This window comes from Nicotiana tomentosiformis, chromosome 1, assembly GCF_000390325.3.
Source record: "Nicotiana tomentosiformis chromosome 1, ASM39032v3, whole genome shotgun sequence".
NCBI lineage: Eukaryota > Viridiplantae > Streptophyta > Magnoliopsida > Solanales > Solanaceae > Nicotiana > Nicotiana tomentosiformis.
The window spans coordinates 98,715,745-98,735,558 of NC_090812.1; the positions used below are offsets into that span (position 1 = coordinate 98,715,745).

The following is a 19,814-nucleotide window of genomic DNA, read 5'->3' on the forward strand; positions in this document are numbered from 1 at the left end:
AAATTTTCTTTTTTTTTTCCAGCTTAGAATTCTGATGGAATGGAAATTATAGAAGTAAATTTTCCAACTAATTGGTGGAATGTAAATTATAGAGGTAAACACAAACAACTAACTGATGCTTGAAATCTGAATTCTAACCTGATAGAAATAACATTGTTATCTCTATTTCATTCTAACTTAAAATTAATCATTGACTTTCTCATTCGCATTCAAACTTAATATTTAAATTCATGTTATAATATTTTCAACAAATGGCCAGTTAATTATAACACATTCAAAAGGTTATGAATAGTTCTAAAAAACAAATTAGCCAAAATTATAGAGCTATCCAGAGTAAAGATTAAAAAAGATAGAGAGGGACAGATTGAAAACAAAACAACATGGTAATAGGGAATAGGAATGATTCAACGATACATATTTCATAAATTGTTTAAAGATTTAAAGTGAATAGAAGTGCAATATTTTCAAGTGGTAAAAGAAAGCGATAATAAAATATAAAGTCATTTTCGTAAAATCATATCAAGAGACTGAATAACAGCAAATTCATTTCTCATTTTTTTCATTTTAATTGGTTGAATGAAATCAATATTAAGTTTAAGTTTCATGTAAAATATTATGTGTTTGGATAGTTGTTCTTTAAAGAAATTTTGTTAAGAAAAGTTCTTGGCGACCACCAAAAGAATAGAAAAAAATGTAAAGTATGAGAAATGAAAATTCATTCTCTGGTTTTGTCTTTGACCCTATTTGACTTGTGGGAGAAAAAAGTAACCCTATGGACACAGGACAGGGCATTCCAAGAATTGAACTCGGGACCTCTCGCACCCTAAGCGAGAATCATACAACTAGACCAAATGCCCTCGTGCCAGCTATGGCGGAAGAAGCTATTTTGAATTAGTTTGTTACGCCATCATCTCAGGAAGCGCGACCGGCGCTCAACCGAGATAATCCGGTCGAGCAAGCCTGCTAGACTTTCTTCTACCCAAACTCATCCACGAATAAAGAGACAATATATTTCATCAATTAAACAGTGAGGGGATTTTATGAACAACCCCAATTCCATTACCATTATCTAATCCATTTTTAAGTCTCAAAATACATATACTTTCATAGCTGAAGTGAAACAAGTGATTCAAATACAACATTACCAATTTGACTTTCCTAACACCAATACACAACCCACACTATGTCTACGGAACCTCTAATAGATGAAAAGGAGTATAATGATAATGCCGGCAACAAGGCTCCGGCAATACCTTAAAACATAATACACACGGAACAAAAGATGCACAACCCTGAAATAAAGTGGGGTTCACCAAGTCAGTTGGGAAGAGGGTGTACCGCTATCAGCGATCAATACCTCCTGCTGTGGAACCACCTGCATCCATTAAAGATACAGCGCCCTCAACAAAAAGGACGTTAGTACATGTCGAATAGTACTAGTATGAAAAACCAAACACCTATTCAAGCATTTTGAAATACAACATGAATATGATGAATCATGGAAACAATAAAAGGGCTTAGATAGCCATTAAAGCCATATCAAATTTATCAAGAGCTTTCAATAATATTTATAAATTTTAAGTCGGAAATCCTCTATAACCACCTTTATACAAATCGGCCCCGCCGCCTCACCCCAATGTATGCGGGTGGAGGTGCAATCACAATACCACAAACTCTACATAAAGCGGCCCTGCCGCCTCACCCCAATGTATGCGGGTGGAGGTGTAACCACAATACCACAACTCTATACAAAGCGGCCATGTAGCCTCACCCCAATGTATGCGGATGGAGGTATAACCAAAATATCACAATTTGAATTCTCAACCGACAATAGTTCGTACAAAAGATTTCTTTTCAAATCATACCCTTTAGCACCTTTGGCCTTAACAAGAATATAAGTTCATAATATTTCATCATATGGGAATAAGAATTTGATCACATTGATGTCGTACCAATCTTTCTTCCCAATGAGGGTGTAACATAATAGAGAATCATTAACACATGAGGGTTCTAACACATTATGCCAATCAGGAATTCACTAACTTGAATATCCCACATCAATAGTGTTTCAAGTTCGAACTTCATACGATGGAACTTTATAAGAATACGAGAATTTCAATACCAAAAAGAAGAGTTTAACCTTTATACCTCAAAAGAGCTTTCCTTAAATTACTACAATGTTCCGGAAATCCTAACAACTTCAATCTATTTTGAGACATAATAAAATTAAACACAAATTAGGAAAATATTCATGGTTTCAGCTCATTTGAGTATTTTAACAAACACTAGATGTATAAATTGGTTCTTCCACAAGATTTCCTTTATTTCACGACCCAATCTTTACCCATTGAGCTCAATAATCTTCCCACAAATCTTATTGGTACAAGCATGTATAAATAACACTCTCCCACCCAATAATCATACTCACAATCACCCATCTTCTACCCAAACTCGAAATTGAAGATTAGGGTTAGAACCTTACCTCTTGGGTGAAGATCTTGTGAACTTTCTTGTTGGATTTCAAGGCTGGAGCAAGATTTTGATGAACAATTAGCCTAAGGATTCCTCCTCTTACTTTAGGGCACTTTCTCTCTCTAAAAATATCAGATATTCCCTTCAAAAATGGTCCCTTACGTCTATTTATCGAGATAGGGTCGGGTTATAAAGATAGAAGAATGGACTCTCCGAAATTCTGACTGGGCTACAGACCAGGCTAGGCACGCTCTGCACCGAGTTATAAATCAGGCTTCGCGAGCTCTGTAGCGAGCTACAGACTAGACTTCGTGAGGGATATAGCACGGTCTAGCGTGCTAAGGTGATACGTTTTCATGCCTTTGTAACAACACACATTCAAAAATTCAACGTGAGCTTTATGTTGAGAGCAAGCTCTGAAATACATGTCTACATATGCTTTTTTTTTTTCACGCACGCGCGCGCGCATATAACATATATATATATATATATATATATATATATATATATATATATATATATATATATATATATATATATATATATATATATATATATTATTGTTCCGAGATCTCAAGCCTTTTGCAACTCTCTTTCTCTACTTTAATTTTTACAAGCATTAATTGATGGAAAGATAGTGAGCATTATTTTGAACTTAGAAACGAAGTTAGCGAGGTTGGACCCCCTTGCAGAAATACAACAAACATGGAATAGACGGGAACAGTGACCCTTGAGTTTCTTAAGTGTGAGATTCTGTTTCTACTACTTGCCACTTCAATTATGTAACCGATTAGGGAAGCAACCCCTTCACTAATTTAATTCTGAAGAATGTTATCCCCTTGTATAAAAGAAGATGCCATCAATTTTTCCTTCTAGTGGTAAAAGTTCTAAAAGAGCTTATAATTAAGGGTTCCGCAAGATGGTGAAAACTCTTTGGTCAAATATAGTTCTCTTCATATCAAATTGTCAACTTGCTCAAGACATTTTGAAGATAATAATCTGATCATGAATCATCACCATTTTAACTAACCAAAGGCGTCCATCATATTCAGCTCACATTAAAAAAGACTATAGCTTGGTGACCAATATGAATCCCCATAGACATAGTCTAATTTTAAGAAAAAGGATCTTTACCAAATTGTCGTTCGGATTCATTGTTTATTTTTTCTAATCGTTATACATAAATTATAAATATATTATACATCCACCAGTTATTTTTAGTTTAACTAGTTGGTTGGACTGCTATTTATGTTAATTCTAAAACATGGGGTGATGGGGTACACCAGGAAATCCCTTTTTCACATAGAGCTAGCACCTTATTAGAGGTTGATATGATGCCAAAATGCTTTACTTTTAGCACATTACTCGCCCTATATTTTGTTGGTCTAATGAGTTATTGTATGATATTTGAGCTAAATTGTGTTGTTTTATGTGTAGGAACATCGAAAGGAATCATCAAATGAAAATTGCACAAAAAGAAGACAAAAATACAAGAAAAGAACACAAAAGCATCAAGTATCCAAACCGTGCTACAGACCAGGCTTTACAAGGTCTATAGCCAGGTTGACCGTGCTATAGACCAGGCTTTGTGAGGTCTATAGCCAGGTCGACTGTGCTATAGACTGGGCTTCACGAGGTCTATAGCCAGGTCGACCGCGCTATAGACCAGGCTTCGCGAGATCTATAGCACAGTAATTAAAAGTCGCGGGGTTAAAAGACCCAAACCCGAAATTGAACTGAGGGGTTGACATAAATACTCCCAAAATGAGTTATTCTAGGGTTGGACATGATTTTGGAGAAGAAATAGGCTGACAAGCACTATGGAGCAAGAATCAAACAAGTTTTCCCTTCATTTATCTCTTTACTTAGTAGTTTCATGTTTTTAAACATTATGTTGATTGTTGTTGTATTTATGAGTAGCTAAACTCTTTAATCTAAGGTTTGATGGAACCTATTGGAGGATGATTCTCTACTGCGTTTAATATAGATTTGCCTTTGATTGTTTTCTACTTGTTCAACTATATTTTCATTATTGTTAATTGAAGAGCTCTCAATTAACTATGCATATTTAGTGTGTATATTGCTCGAAAGAGAGTGCACATTTAGGTAGTTGTTGAAAAATACCACTCCTAACGTAGTTGAGAGATCGATACAGAGGGTTTAAAGGCGAGATTAGAGATAACGAAGCCTTGGTGCGATCGTAGTGAGCGGTAAATTAGTGCCAGCTAGCGTAGTTCGAGAGAATACATCTAGTAAATTGTAGTAGTTACTCGAAAAAGAGCTGCGACACTTAAAGTACTCACGATCGGTAGAAAATATTTAGGCGAATTTATAGGAGACGTAGCCGGGAAGATTCCGACAATAGGAAAAATCATAACCTTAGACTTTTTCAAATCTTGTCTACAATATTTGCCATGTTAGTTATAAATTACTGCATTTTTAATTACTTTGATCTTAGTTAGTAAACTCTCAAATTATTTTATAATATTTCTGAAGGTTAATTACGTGAATTCGTGCAAAACTATTAGTTGTAATTAACACTTTATTTCCATGTGAGATTCGACTCCGGACTTGTAAACCGGATTATATTTGCAACGACCGCTTAGTCCTTTTTATAAGACATAGTTTGGCGTGATCAAATTTTGACGCAGTTGCTGGGAAAAGCAACAGTGTTACTAATTACAGCTATAAGAATTTTTAGGAATCTTAGTTTAGTCAATTTTCTCCATTTTTATTCATTACATTGAAATTATAACGTTTGTGGTCTTGTGTGTTATAGGTGTATGCCTAGAAACTCTTCAAGAATCGGTGAACTATTTGAAGCATTACCGGATCCTGAGAAAACTTTCAAGGCATTAAAGTGTGCAAACAAGGAAGACAAACAACATCATCACCCAAGAGAACAAATTGAACTAGACATGGGTGACGCTTTGGATAATCAAAACAATCGAAACAATGTGAATGACCCAAATAATCAAGGTGTGGCACCTCTTGTGCCAGAAGCAGCTTTGTATGATTGGGCACAACCCATTGCTAAAAATTTGACAACTGCAATTACAGTCCCTCAGATACAAGCGGAGTCATTTCAAATCACAAACAACATGCTACATCTGCTGCAAAATAAGGGACTGTTCTCCGGGTCTTACATTGAAGATCCACAATAGCTTCTGAAAAATTTTCTGTCAATTTGTGTCACGCAAAGGCAACCAAATATGACACCAGAAGCAATAAGACTATTGTTGTTTCCATTCTCAGTGACAGGAGAAGCTCAAACTTGGCTTAATTCGCTCCCCATAAATTCTATCACAACTTAGGAGCAATTAGTCAAGCGGTTTTTGATTAAGTTCTACCCACCCAATAAGATTGCCAAGTAGGTTGATGAGATATTGAGCTTCAGGCAGAAACCGGGTGAAACATTACAAGAAACGTGGGAGAGATTCAAAGGTATGCTGGTTAAGTCTCCACATCATGGCATTCCAGATCAGATGTTGGGACAACGGTTTTACATGGGATTGGCGGACAGCTTGAAGTCCAATGTTGATGCTTCAGCAGGTGGAGCATTTTTAAGCAAGTCATTTAAAGACTGTAAGGTCCTCCTAGATAAAATGGCTCAAAACTCGGGATGGATGACAAGAGATTCCACAATCACCCCTATAGTTCACTCAGTAGCATTGGACCCGAACAGTTCCATAGACGAGAATATGGCCACTCTGATGACACAAATGAGTATCCTCACCAAGAAGATTGATGAACTCAGTCTAGAAGCAGGTACACATAGTTAACACGACTGATGGGGGATTATGTACACCATTCCTTAACCAACCATACGTGTGTTCATGGAGTGGTGAAAGTGACAACCAGAACTATCAAGAGAACATGAACTATATGGGCAACTAAGGAGGACAGACAAGGTGGTCAGAATTTGGGGCAGCAAAATCAGCAGTATAGACCAGCACAACAACAGTACAATAATACCAACAATCCTGGAGCTATGCGACCACAGGGTCAAGTAGTACCTTACCAAAGGAAACAAGGATACAACCAGCAAAATCAGCAGCTAACTTATCAACAACCTCAACAACAGCAGATAGTGAGGCAGGATGATGAGTTATCTGAAATTAAAGGAATATTGCAACAACTCATTGGGGCCAGCGGGAAAATGGAAGAAAAGGTCAACCAAATGCAAGAAAAGGTAGTGTCACACGATTCAGCTATCAAGGGCATTGAGATTCAACTAGGACAATTATCCATGGACCTTAACAATCGTCCTCAAGGGACGTTACCTGCGGACACACATGTCAATCCAAAAGAGCAGGGCCCGAAGTCGCTTATGGCGGTGAGCTTGAGAAATGGTAGAGATATTGATTTAGAGCAAGAAATTTCTCGTGAGAGCCGGTCAACTGAAACACTTATGTCAGTGCCAATTGAGTTAGATGAGTCAACCGGGCTAACAAAAGTAAGAGTGCAACCAGCCCACGAGGAAATAAACAAGGAAACAGAGGTTGCGTAGGAGACTGAGAAAATGCAAGAGAAGGTTTTAGAAAAAGTGCCTGAGTAGGATCTAACTCAAGCCACAGAAAAGAAGAGACCTTCAGCACCCTTCCTGCAGAGGTTGGCCAAATATCAGAAGGATGAACAGTACAAAAAATTCATGGAAATGCTGAAGCAAATTCAGGTAAATATTCCTCTAATTGATGCTTTGAAGGAGATGCCCGGTTATGCAAAAATGATGAAGGACTTGATATCTCGCAAGTTCGACTTCCAAGACTTGGCAACTGTCACATTGACACAGACTTGTAGTACTGTTGTGTCAAGACCTATAGCTGAGAAGTTATCCGACCCTAGAAGCTTCACAATTCCATGCACCATAGGTAGTTATGCATTTGCCAAAGCATTGTGTGATTTGGGAGCAAGTATAAATCTGATGCCATTGTCTATATATAAAAGGTTAGGCATTGGAAGAGCAAGGCCCACATCCATGTTACTACAACTAGCTGACCGAACGGTGAAAACGCCATGAGGTATACTTGACGATGTACTTGTGCAAGTTGAAAAATTCATGTTTCCAGCAGATTTTGTCATTCTGGACTACAAGGTTGATGAGGAGATTCCCATAATTTTGGGAAGGCCGTTCTTGGCCACAGGGAGAGCTCTGATTGATTATGAAACAGGGGAGCTGAAGATGAGGCTAAATAATGAAGAAATAACATTTAATGTGCAAAAGTCTATGCGGTGACTCAGTGAGTTTGCAAATTGCTCTTTGTTAGACACGGTGGATGTAATCATGGAGGAAGATGATGAGGCACTTAATGCAAAAGACCCTCTAACAGCCTGCCTTATGAACTTAGAAGAAGTAAATGGTGAGGACTTGGCAGAATGGGTGTTGGCTCTTCAAGGGCAAGGGTACTGGAAAAGAGAGCTCGAATTTGAGCCTTTACACTCAGAAGAAAGAAAGAACCCTCCAGCCAAGCCATCGATTGAAGCACCACCACAATTGGAGCTGAAACCGCTACCATCTCACCTCAGTTTTGCTTTCTTGGGACCTAATTCGAATTTACATGTTATTATCTCATCTGGTTTGTTAGATGTGCAGGTAGAACAACTTTTGCAGGTGTTGAAAGAGTGCAAGAATGCAATTGGTTGGACCATTGCAGACATTAAGGGTATCAGCCCGGCCTTCTGCATGCATAAAATTCTACTAGAAGATGGGCACAAACCTTCTAGAGAACATCAAAGAAGGCTGAAACCTAACATGAAGGAAGTTTTAAAGAAGGAAGTGATCAAGTGGTTAGATGCGGGAATTATTTTTCCCATCTCAGATAGCAACTGGGTTAGCCCAGTTCAGTGTGTGCCAAAGAAAGGTGGGATGACTGTTGTGCAAAATGAGAACAATGAATTAATCTCAACAAGAATAGTCAATGGATGGTGAATTTGCATGGACTACAGAAGATTGAACAAGGCCACCCGAAAAGATCATTTCCCCTTGTCGTTCATTGATCAGATGCTAGATAGATTGGAAGGGATGTCTCATTTTTGCTTCTTGGATGGATACTTGAGGTACAATAAGATATCTATTACCCCCGAGGATAGAGAGAAAACGCCATTCACCTGTCCATATGGCATTTATGCTTTTCGGAGAATGACGTTTGGCCTATGCAATGCACCCGCCACATTTCAAAGGTTCATGATGGACATCTTCACAAATATGGTAGAGGATATAATGGAGGTTTTCATGAATGATTTCTCAGTGGTAGTAAATTCTTTTGATGATTGCCTTAGAAATCTGAAAAGAGTGTTACGGAGATGTATGGAGACTAATCTGGTGTTGAACTGGGAAAAATGTCATTTTATGGTATATGAAGGTATAGTCTTGGGACACCTAGTGTCAAGTAAGGGAATTGAGGTGAACCGTGCCAAGATTGATGTAATAGAGAAGCTGACACCACCCACTTCCGTCAAGGCAATAAGAAGTTTCCTTGGTCACGTCGGTTTTTACAGGCGGTTTATAAAAGATTTTTTCAAGATTTCTAACCCTTTGTAAATTGCTTGAAACAAATCACCCTTTTGTGTTTTCTAATGACTGCAGGGTAGCTTTCGAAGGATTGAAGAAGAGGCTAGTGTCTGCACCTATCATAGTTGCACCCGACCGGGAGCAACCATTTGAGCTGATGTGATGCAAGTGACCATGCCGTGGGAGCAGTACTTGGACAGAGAAGAGATAAAATCATGCATCCAATCTACTATGCAAGTAGAACATTGAATGGCGCCCAACTGAATTACCGAGTGACAGAAAAAGAGATGCTAGCAGTGGTGTTCGCATTTGACAAATTCTGGTCCTACTTGATAGGATTGAAGGTAATTGTTTATACTGACCATGCTGCTCTCAGGTACCTAATTGATAAAAAGAAAGCAAAGTCACGCCTGATTCGATGGGTTCTACTGGTGTAAGAGTTTGACTTGGAAATTCGTGACCGAAAAGGAACGAAAAACCAAGTTGTTGATCACTTGTACAGGCTTGAAGGAGCTGAAACAAAGATTGAGGTGGAAGATATCATGGACACTTTCCCCGATGAACAACTGTTAGCCACGAGACTTGAGGAAGCGCCATGGTATGCCGACATTGCAAACTACCTGGCAAGCGGTATTGTTCCCTATGAATTGTCTTCTGTGCAGAAAAAAATGTTCTTTCGTGATTGTCGCATGTATTCTGGGATGAACCATATTTGTTTCAGATTTGTATTGATAACATGATCTGGAGATGTATTCCCGAGATAGACCAAGCTTATATTTTGCAGGCATGTCATGCTTTGCCTTATGGAGGTCATTTCGGAGGAGTAAGGATAGCTGCTAAAGTTTTGTAGTCGGGCTTCTATTGGCCGATGTTGTTTAAAGATGCACACTTTTGGGTAAAGAGCTGTGATGAGTGTCAAAGGACGGGGAATATTTCCCGTCGACATGAGATGCCCTTGAACCCAATCCAAGAAGTGGAAGTATTTGATGTATGGAGAATCGACTTTATGGGACAATTTGTTAGTTCATACAACAACAAGTATATACTAGTAGCAGTGGACTATGTCTCGAAATGGGTAGAAGCTGTAGCACTCCCAACAAATGATGCAAAGGGAGTTATTGGTTTTCTAAGAAAAAATATCTTCACCCGATTTGGAACTCCAAGAGCGATCATTAGTGATGGAGGAAGTCACTTCTGCAACTGAGCCTTCGCAAAGTGGCTGGAAATATATGGCGTACACCATAAGGTTGCCACTCTGTATCACCCACAAACAAGTGGTAAAGTTGAGGTGTCAAACGGAGAAATCAAGAGTGTTTTGACCAAAACTGTAAATGCTACTCGGACTGATTGGGCGAAAAAATTGGATGATGCACTATGGGCCTACCACACTACATTCAAAACTCTGATTGGTATGTCACCGTACAAATTTGTGTTCGGAAAGGCGTGTCACTTACCGGTGGAGATAGAGCATAGAGCTTTTTGGGCATTAGGCAATTAAATCTTAACATGGAGGCCGCTAGTACGAGTAGAGTCGCAGGACTTTATGAACTCGATGAGTTCCGTTACCATACTTTTGAAAGCACCAGGCTGTACAAGGAAATGATGAAGATCATGCACTACAAGCATATTCAAGAGAGGATTTTCAAACCCGGAGATGTCGTGTTGTTGTATAATTCAAGATTGAAACTATTTTCGGATAAGATAAAATCTAGATGGTCGGGACCATTTAGAGTGGTGCAAGTAATCTCAAGTGGAGTTGTAGAAATTGAATCCGAGGATGGAACGAATAGTTTTGAGTTAATGGGCAAAGGTTGAAACATTACCTCGGCATGGATGAGGAAAATATTGTATCGGTGATTCATTTGAAGGAGCCTCAATTGTTGAGTGAACCTTAATTTTGATCGCATGTGTCGTGCCGCGACGTTAAATTAGGCGCTCGTTGGGAGGCAATCCAATTCGTAGTTTATTTTAGCTTAACTATAAATTTTCGTTTGTTTTATGCACTAACAAGTTTTTAGTTAAATTTTGGTGTCTGAACAGGTAATGGAGCACGATGAAAAGTTATTGCGCTTGGAGTCGTTCACAAAACGAAATAAAAATTACATGTGTACGCTCCAAACAATGCTGCGTACCTCGCGTCACCCAGTTTAATGCACAGCGCACTTGGAAGCAAACCTTGCGTCGCAAACATTTCACCTCGCGGCACAGCTTGCATCGCCAGCTGCCCAGCGTGTTTTCCAGCTCGCGTCTCCCAGTCTTCAGCGTGCTATAGAGCTCGCCCAGTAAGGGTTATTGCGAGACCAATCTCGCGGCAGCCTCGCGTCGCAAGGGAAACAACGAGAAAAACTTGGCAGCAGACTTTGCATAGCCAGGAAAGGACCTCGCGTTATGCCTCGCATCGCCAGCTTCGCAGCTCGCTGGGAGCTCGCCTCGCCAGGTACGTTTCTCACTGGGAGCTCGCGTTTCCAGGTTCTCAGCACGCATTGGAGATCGCCTTGCACGGTCCTTTGTTCGCTGAAATCCCTACCAGCCATGTTTCTTGCTCGCTATTGGTTTCACTGGCCATCCTCCATTTTCGCTGTAAAACTCAACTTCAGAGATTTCCATGAACCTCACATCCTACTGACCATTACTCGCTTGGGAGCTTGACCAGCCTAAGCACAACGAACCACTCCCTTTCTCACTAAACACCATGCTTAAGCGTGCTATAGAGCTCGCCTAGCGAACGATTAAGCGTTGCCAGGTCTTAAGCGTGCTATAGAGCTCGCCTAGCGAACGATTAAGCGTTGCCAATCTCGCGGCACTGCTTGCATCGCATGCTGCCCAGCGTGCTTTCAAGTTCGCATTGCCAGGTAATTACCTAGCATTTAAGCTCGCGTTGCAAGGGATACAACGAGCAAAACCTGGCGTTAAGCCTCGCATCGTAAATGATACAGCTCGCTAAGCAGTACCTCGTGTTAGCCTCGCGTCGCGCGGGTTACAGAGAGATCGAGCTCGCTTAGGCGTCGCGTCGCGCCAGTTATCGCGAGGTCAGTTTTCTTTTCTTTTCAATAACACGCTGCAGACCTCTCCCAGCCAGACCACAAGCTCATTATCACCTCGCTTCGCCTGCATCTCATCTCGCTATGAAGCTCGTCTAGCCAGGTAAATTGGTCGCTGGGAGTGCGCGTCGCCAGGTAAGTGTTGTTTTAATATTTTTGTAAGCTTAGTTTTCTAACTTCTGTATATTAAAACACTGCTTTCTTTGCTAACTTCTTTATATTAAAACACTACTTTGTTTTCTAACTGCTTTATATTAAAACACTAATTTGTTTATATTAAAACACTAAACAAAGATAGGCGCAGATGGAGCCTTCGACGATGAGGGCGAGAACGATGTCTGATTAGGGAGTTTTTTTCCAACCACATTACATGTTTTTATGTTTATGAATTTATATATGCATTGAGGATAATGCATGATCTAAGTGTGGGGTGGAAGGTACTCTCTGTCATTTGTAAATATATTAGATAAACTAATTAGTTCGTATTTTTAATGTTTATTTTATTTTTGTATTTTTCCTTATTTAATAATAATAAAAAATAAAAAAATAAAAAAATAAAATGACTGGACTTTTCAGGACGATGAATCTCTTAGGCAGTTTTCTTGAAGGACTTAAGTCTAACAAATATATATATATATATATATATATATATATATATATATATATATATATATATATATATATATTATAGGTAATTATAGATAGTAATAATCCCTCGTGATTTTTCTCTGTGCATCGGTTCTTTTTCACGGGATATAGTTGAACCGGGTTATAGTTTTTGTTTTGTCTTTAGATTAGAATAGAATTTAGGGAATAAAAGAAAAAAAACAAATGATAAGAAAAGCTAGGCGCCTTTGACTAATTTCATAGTAGCATATTTAGGCTCTAGCATGTGTAATACCTTCCCTATGGTTTGAAAATATTTATTATGCCTTGTTGAGTAATAACATGTTTATTGACGCCTATATCTCATTTTCTTGGCATTGTATCACTTTTGTGTTTGATGCTTAATATTTTGTGACTCTATGAATACTTGCAATTGTTTGAGAATGGGAATGGAACCGTCCTTATTGAGTCATGTGCCATGTGTGGTGAGAAATTGTATAGTCTCTGTCATTGCATTAGAGTCCAGAACTTGCTCGTCATATGAGTTGAAGTGAAATTTTAGGTTGTGCTCGGTTTGAAAAATGATATTAGGCTTTTTTTGATTTGTTTGAGCTTAATGATTACCACAATAAAAATTATTCCTAGTCAACCCTTTTGAGCTTATAAATTTTTATTTGGCAACCACATTACAAGCCTATACCCCTTTGTTCTTAATTAATATTATTTTGATCATTTTACCTCTTAAAGCACTTTAATTGTAAAAAGAACAGTAAAAGAAGTAAGGATAAAACTTGAGTGGCTTATGAGTGAAACCAATAAAAGAAAGAATGGTGCACTTGTATTGTAAGGAATACACCACTAGCAGGAAGGGTAGAAAAGAAAGTATTGTTGAAAAGAAAAAAAAAATATGGAGCAAAGGAAATAAACATATCTTGTCCTTACTAGTGTGTATGAATTAATGTGGTGCTTAAAAAAAGAGGAAATATTTTTGGGGTAATAATGTTTGTGAAATTAAAATGGATTGAAGAATTTGCGCTTAAAGTTAATTATGTGATGTGTTGAAGTATTTAGAAGGTTTAGTCACTATTCCAAAATTTATCCTACCCGTTCTTAAGCCAACATTACAACCATAAAAAGTCCTAATTGATTTTGGATCGAGCAAGCCTACATTAGTAGAGGTTTACATAATGGGCAAGCCTATGGTACTTTCTGCATGCATGTGTCTTCTTTGTGAGAGTGAGGAATTTCTTTGATATAAGAGAATCCTTAAAATATATTTGAGCATTTGATTTGAATGTGTGGATTCAACTTACTCTCTTGTTCTTGTTATGAGGTATAAGGCCACGTAAAAATTTTCCTAAAAAAAATGGGGTTCCGTGATGCCGGGGTAGGCGTAGCACCGTTCGAACTTTTTGGATTGAATAGTGCGCTGAGGAGTTGAAGGAAAATATTTTGCAGAAATAGGCATTTCTGTGGCCCATTATGCGGCCGCATAATCACACTGCGTGCCGCAGAATGGCCGTAGAGTGAAGCAGCTACTTGGGCCATTTTGATGTCAATTTCGCGGCCAATTATGCGACCGCATAACCATTTCGCGGGCCACACTTTGATCGCATTATCAGCCTTGGACTTTTGCAGAGGGAGGTTCTATGACACATTATGCAACCGCAGAACAGGTTTGCGGGCTGCATGACTACCACAGACCCAGGCAAATTTTTTTCAGTTTTTGGCACTAGATTATGCGGCCGATATGCGGACCACATATCTATTCTACGGTTGCATATGCGACCGCATACCCTGTTCCGGAGCTTCATTTTTGAGATTTTTAAACCTGATCCTATTTCATTAAAACATATGCCATAATCCATTTTTGAGCATATTTCTGATACTTTTAGAGTGAAAAAGAGTTTTTAGAGTGGGGAAGTAACCTTCAACCTAATAACCAACAATTCTTACTCAATCCTTGAAGATTATCAAGAAAGTCCTCACCTTAAAGATAAGAATCTATGCCCTAGCTCTTAATTTTGAAAATCTTCTAAACAGGGGATAATTAGAAAGACAATTATTGAGATGGTATTTAGTTTTCCATACTAGTACTATTCGACAGTACTAACGTCCCTTTTGTCGGGGGCGATGTATCTTTAAATAGATATAAGTGGTTCTATAGCAGGCAGTGTTGATCAGCAATAGTGGTACATCTTCTTCCTAACAAACTTGGTGAGCCCCACTTCATCTCGGGGTCATGTATTGTATCTTTCATATTATTATCATGAGGTATAGATGGGGCTTGTTGCTGGCACTATCATAATACTCTTTTGTATCTTTTAGAGGCTCCGTAGACACTATGTGGGTTGTACATGGGTGCTAGAAAAGTCAAACAGATTGTGTTGTATTTTGATCTCTTGTCTCACTCGAATCATAAGAATGTGTGTATCTTGAAACTTAAAAGAATGATGTAACCAATGAGACGATTTAGTATTGTATATATGATCTTCCCACTGTCTAATTAATGAAATCATATCTTCTCTTGATCATGGGTGAGTTGGGTTGAAAGTATCTAGCAAGCTTGCTCGACCGGGTTCACTCAGTTGAGCGCCGGTCGTGCTCCCCGAGGTTGGGGCGTGACAAACTTGGTATCAGAGCCTATGGTTTTAAAGTGTCCTGGAATGTCTCAGAGCCGTGTCTAGTAGAGTTCTCCTTATCGGTGTGTTGTCGACCACATCTATAAGCAGTGTTTAAAAAGGCGTGAGCGTAAGGCGGGGCGTTTTACATATGCCTCAGCGGGGCGTAAGCCCCACAGGTATTTAATTTTTAATATTTTATAAAATAATATAATGACAATTAATATTTATAAACAGGTAAAATTGCATAAAAATTAAAGAAAACTATATATATGTGTGCTCCATCCTCACAAAAAACTAATCAAAATAATCTATTATACGTTACTTACAAGCACAAGTAATTTGAGCCTAAAAGAATAAAGTTTTCTATATGGAGGAACAAAAAGAATGATTAACCTGCAATTTGAACTTTGAATTTGCTGCTATGAAGAAAAATGTAGTTCTCGTTGTATTTGTAAAAAAAAAAAAAATATTCGTTGCTTTTGGGAGATATTAGCAGACTAGTGGACAAGATAAAAAATTGAAAAAATCATGAATTAGGGCTTAAATCAATAAAAAAAGGTCTTTACTTTTAAATTTAATACTTTTGAGTTCCTTTTTAAACCTTTTGAGTAATTACCAAACTGACTTTTGAGAATTTGGGTATTATATGAAGGACTAATTCAACAAATTTTGTTTTAATTTAAAAAAGTCTCTGGGGCTTACTCCTTACTTAAAAAAACGCGCCCCGAACGCCCAGGCGTACACCCCAAATTGCGGGGCGTACGCCTCTTGAGACTTTCACCCCACACCATCACCCCGAGGTATTTTTGGTACGCCTCACCCCAGAAATGCCTTTTAAAACAGAGTCTATAAGTTGGAGGCTACTTGGATATTTAGGAATAATACCCTTCTTTGATATTCTGGATCGTGCGATGAAACGGATTGTGAAACTGTTCCTCCTCTAACTCGTGCATTCCTTTAACTTTCAGTACATGGCACCTAAGAAGAGAGAAAGAACTGTCCAAGGAGCCAATGCCGCCTCAGGAGTGGCAGTTACCCTTTATTTGATGATGTGGGTGAATACCCGAGGGGCGAGGATATTCCCCCGACTGCTACACTGCCTGATTCCACTACGCCTGACCAGGCCACACCAGTTCCTGCACCTACTGAGGGTGCAGCGATTCCTCTAACTGATATTCCGGTTCCACCTCCAGCCCCAGTTTCTAGTTCTGGTATTTCCGACGGGGATCTTAGGGGAGCCATCCAAATGCTGACACAGATAGTGGCTTCTCAGGCCCAGAGATCAAATATTGCACCCACTTTTTCTAGCCAAGAAGGGGATTCTAGTGGTTCCAGGGTGAACAGGTTTCTTCAGTTGGATCCTCCGATGTTCACGGGTGCTAATCCCGAGAAGGACCCACATGACTTAATTGATGAGATGCATAAGACTCTCCGGGTTATGCACGCTACTGAGATGGAGGGAGTGGAGTTGGCCGCCTACCACCTGAAAGGGGTGGCCTATTCTTGGTTTGAGCTGTGGGAGGACTCTCGGGAGGAGGGGATCCCTCCAGCGAGGTGGAGTGAGTTTGCTGACACTTTCATGGACCATTTCTTGCCTGCCTAGACTAGGGCAGCCCGTGAGTTTGAGAACCTTAAACAAGGTAGTAAGAGTGTGTGAGAGTATCACATGGAGTTCGCGCGTCTGTCTAAGTATGCCATTCTCATATTGCCTACTATGGAGGCTAGAGTGAACCGGTTTGTGCAGGGCCTTAGACCCTTGGTTATCAATGAGGCCGCCACAACTGCCTTGAATTCAGATATGAACTATGGGAAGATGGTAGCATTTGCTCAAGCTACAGAGAACCCTAAGTTGATGAACAGAATGAAGCGAGAGGGTAACAGCAAGGCCCGGTCCGCGGGCAACTTTGGTGAGTCATTTGGTGGGGGAAGATCAGCTTTTAGGGGAGGGTCATCAGGGCCATCCCAGTATTTTGCTCAGTCTTCAGCCAGTGCACCACCAACAGGGCCCAGTCAGTAGCACGGGAGTCATTTTGGGCCCAATCAGGACAGTAGGGGACCCCATCAGCAGGGCCGATCAGGAGGGAGATTCCAGCAACAACGGAGGCCCCCATGCCCCAGGTGTGGGAAGATGCACTTGGGGATCTGCTACATCGACCTACCCATATGTTACGGGTGCAGACTGAGGGGTCATATTCAGAGGGAGTGTCGTTCATCCCGCCAGGGTGCGGGCAGGGGCACAGTACAGCTATCCAGTTCTGCAGCTGCTACATCTTCAGCACCCCTTCCAGCTCGAGGCACTCCAGCACCAGCAGGGCTTGGTGCAGCTAGGGGTGGTGCGCAGGGTTCAAGAGGACCCAGTCGTTTCTATGATATGAGTGGTCGCCAGAGTGCAGAGGCTTCTCCAGATGTTGTCATAGGTATATTGACTGTCCAATCTCATGATGTATATGCTCTTATTGATCCCGGTTCCACCTTGTCCTATATTACCCCTTATGTTGCTATGGAATTTGGGATAGAACCGGAACAACTTCCTAAGTCATTCTCTGTATCTACTCCAGTTGGCGAGTCTATTATGGCCGCACGGGTTTATAGTGGTTGTTTTGTCACGATACGTGGTCGGGACACCGTGACCGATCTCATTAAATTGGGGATGGTCAATTTTGATGTAATTATGGGAATGGATTGGCTTTATTCATGCTTTGCCAAGCTCGATTGCCGAACTAGAACTGTGAGGTTTGACTTTCAAAATGAGCCAGTTGTTGAATGGAAGGGGATAATGTGATGCCAAAAGGTAGGTTTATTTCTTACCTCAAGGCCACGAAGATGATTAATAAGGGGTGTATCTATAATTTGGTACGGGTTACGGACACCGATGCTAAGGCACCTACACTCGAGTCTGTGCCAGTTATGAATGAATTTCCATAGGTCTTTCCTGATGAGCTCCTTGGTATTCCGCCAGACAAGGAGATTAGTTTTGGGATTGATGTGATGCCAGGCACACATCCTATATCTATTCCGCCCTATAGGATAGCACCAGCAGAATTAAAGGAGCTAAAGGAACAATTGAGGGATTTGGTAGAGAAGGGTTTCATCCGATCGAGTGTGTCACCATGGGGCACCGGTTCTCTTTGTGAGGAAGAAAGATGGATCACTGAGGATGTGTATTGACTACCGGCAGCTCAACAAAGTCACAATAAAAAAGAAATACCCATTACTAAGAATAGATGATTTGTTTGATCAGTTACAGGGTGCTAGGTACTTCTCCACAATTGATTTACGATCCGGGTATCACCAATTGAAGATCAGGGAGCCGGATATTCCGAAAATAGCTTTTAGGACCCGGTATGGGCACTTTGAATTTCTGGTAATGTCTTTTGGGCTAACAAATGCCCCAGCAGCTTTCATGGATCTTATGAATCGGGTTTTCAAGCTTTTTCTCGATTCCTTTGTGATAGTGTTTATAGACGATATTCTTGTGTATTCACGAGGTCGAGAGGACAGTGCCGATCATCTCAGGGAAGTTTTGCAGACTCTTCATCAGTACCAATTGTACGCGAAATTTTCAAAATATGAATTTTAGCTCGAATCTGTCACATTATTGGGTCATGTTGTCTCCAGAGAAGGAATCAAGTTTGATCCTCAAAAGATTGCAGCGGTGAAGAATTGGCCCAGACCTACAATACCAACCGAGATCCACAGTTTCTTGGGCTTAGCAGGGTATTACAGAAAGTTTGTGGAGGGGTTTTTTACTCTTGCCTCTCCGTTGACTAAATTGACGCAAAAGGCAATTAAGTTCCAGTGGTCAGATACTTGTGAAAGGAGCTTCTAGGAGTTGAAATTAAGATTGACTACGGTGCCGGTGTTGACCCTGCCAGGGGGTACAGATGGGTTTGTGGTATGTTGCGATGCTTGGAGAATCGAACTTGGGTGTGTGTTAATGCAACACGGCAAGGTTATAGCTTATGCTTCTAGGTAACTCAAGAATCATGAGAAGAACTATCCAACACATGACTTAGAACTTGCGGCAGTGGTTTTTGCATTAAAGATTTGGCGTCATTATTTGTATGGGGTCCATGTAGATGTATTCACGGACCACAAGAGTCTTCAATATATTTTCAAACAAAAGGAGTTGAATCTGAGGCAGAGAAGATGGCTAGAGTTACTCAAGGATTAAGATATCGATATTCTATATCACCCGGGGAAAGCCAATGTGGTGGCAGATGCTCTTAGCCGAAAATCTATGGGTAGTTTGGCTCACTTGGAGGCATGTCAGAGGCCGTTGGCTAGGGAGGTTCACCAGTTAGCTAGTTTGGGAGTTTGTCTTGCGGACTCTAGTGAAGGAGGGTAATTGTACAAAATAGGGCTGAATTATTGCTTGTTGTGGATGTCAAAGAGAAGCAATACGATGATCCATTGTTGGTACAATTGAAGGATATGATTCACAAACATAAAACTATGGCTTTTACTCTTGGCATGGATGATGGTACACTAAGGTACCAAGGGAGGCTATGTGTTCCAAATGTAGATGGTCTCCGGAAAAGAATCATGACCGAGGCTCAT

The 19,814-nt window shown here is 40.1% G+C and overlaps 1 non-coding gene across 1 annotated transcript; it reads right to left on the reverse strand.

Moving 5' to 3' along the window:
• Positions 1-5,844: 5,844 nt before the first annotated feature.
• Positions 5,845-5,947, reverse strand: LOC117278924 (small nucleolar RNA R71). Its single transcript, XR_004509288.1, has one exon. It is a non-coding gene; the product is annotated as a small nucleolar RNA R71 (small nucleolar RNA).
• Between the last annotated feature and the right edge of the window lie 13,867 nt (positions 5,948-19,814).